The sequence below is a fragment of the Lygodium microphyllum genome, chromosome 25, assembly GCF_053477565.2.
Source record: "Lygodium microphyllum isolate KBCC chromosome 25, Lygodium_microphyllum_v1.1.10, whole genome shotgun sequence".
NCBI classification, from domain to species: domain Eukaryota; kingdom Viridiplantae; phylum Streptophyta; class Polypodiopsida; order Schizaeales; family Lygodiaceae; genus Lygodium; species Lygodium microphyllum.
In genome coordinates, this window is record NC_141159.1 from 125,731,904 (window position 1) to 125,733,889 (window position 1,986).

General features: G+C 49.7%; 1 pseudogene; it reads left to right on the forward strand.

The window, feature by feature from the left end:
- Nucleotides 1–494: 494 nt before the first annotated feature.
- LOC148014709 (uncharacterized) lies at nt 495–1,232 on the forward strand (annotated as a pseudogene).
- Nucleotides 1,233–1,986: the final 754 nt, after the last annotated feature.

Consider the following 1,986-nt stretch of genomic DNA (forward strand, 5'->3'; position numbering starts at 1 on the left):
ACAATCTCTCTCTCTCTCTCTCTCACTCTCTCTTCCCCCTATTACCTCTCTTTTCCTACCTGATCTCTCTCTCCTCTTCCTTCTCTCTCTCTCTCTCTCTCTTTCTCTCTCTCACATACATTCAGATTCGTAGTGTGCAGGATTTTTCTGTTCTTTCTGTTCTTCCAAAGGGTTACACATTGTCAAGCTTAGAGGCATTGCAGAAGGAAGGCTCCTGGAATGTGCAAGCTGGGACAGCATTTGTGGATGTGCAGTTTCAGGAGGAGGTGAAAAGTGGGAAACTTTCTTCATTGAAGGTGGTCTCTCTAACATTCAACAGGTCTATCGAGGGGGCTTTTTCCCCGTGAGGTGACATGCCGCTCAAGCTCCATAACGTGGAGCTTCTAATCAGCCAAGCTATCAAGGAGGCGAAGAAAGATTTCAAGAAGGATACCGATAATGCCTTGAACCAAGAAACCCACCGGCTCCATGAGAGGATCCGATGACTAGAGGAGATGGTGAAGACACTCACGGAAGAGAAGAGGGATCTCAAAACCGACCTGGACAAGCTACAAATGGAAGTGTCACATCTACGGGAGGCAAGAGAGGACGCAGATTTCAAAGCGAACCTCCGAGAGGCTATCACGAAGGAATGCCAAGAGGACCTCCAGGTATGCATTAAAACCGAAGTTGAGGCTTCGAGAGAGGGATGGGAGGAAAAAATCAAAGCAAACATGAAGGAAGAATTAGAAGGGAATAAGGAGGGGTGGATTGAGGTAGTGAAGAAGAACATTAAGAAGGAGGTCCAGGAAAAAAATAAAAAGGAGGAGGTAGTCCGGGTTTAGGAGACCTTAGAGGAGGAGAGGCTCAGGAATGCACGTAGATTGAACGTGCGTATTACCAGGCTCCGTGAAGGGGCCTCTCCGGAGGAGGACGCACGCGGGCTATGCACCCGACTAGGGTACACGAGCATGCCCTTTACTCAAGCATGGCGTGCAGGACGAGATACTACCAGGGTCAGAGCTCTGATATTACATATGAGCACACCGGAGGACAGAGCCGCTTTCTTTCGGAAGCGGATTTCGCTCCGAGGGATGACTGGGGCTCCCATCTTCATGGATGAGGACCTGACTCAGATGCAGATTGCACACAGACGAGCATGCATGCCACAGATACTCCAAGCACGTAGAGAAGGCCGTAAGGCCTTCTATCGAGATGGCCGGATTTTTATAGATGGACGCCCCACCAAATAGGGGGGCGTGGCCTATGAGACGAGGCAGAGGACTGTACAGGAGACCCCGATACGTGTGGCAGTTTGGAACTACAACGCCTCCCTATGGTCACGACCGGACAGACTTGAGGAGATTTTACCCGACCATGATGTTATATGCCTCACAGAGACACATGAGAGCCCAGAGAGAGGGCTCCCACGCATTACAGGATTTGAGTGGGTATCTGCATACCGGGCTACTACTAGGTAGAGCACATCTAGGGGCTCAGGAGGGGTGGTAGTTCTATTCCTTCAGGGGATACAGAGACATATCCAGTTAGTGAGACGAGATGAGGAGGCCATTTACATATGGATGAGAGTGCAGATATCAGATGAGAGATGGATCTATATGGCAGTATGCTACTTTTCACCACGAGGGTCCAGATATGCTACTACGCAGGGTGATATTCAGGCCAGAGATTCCCCCTCCCCTTATTCACAGCTCTCAGAGGACATTATTCTGTATTCTAGTTTGGGTGAGGTCTTCCTTATGGGGGACTTCAACGGGCTCACACAGAGCCGACAGTGTGAGAGTTTTGATATGGAGCAGCCAGAGATCATGAGAGCATTAGACCCTGAGGAGTTGGGGATCAATAGGGAGTCAACAGATACTGGGCCAGATGCCACAAGGTATGGAGGGCATTTACTTGAGCTTGGTAGTAGACATCATCTCGTTATTTATAGCAGGATGGCACGATGGCCATATTCAGGAGGTCTTACATGCTTCCCACATGGGG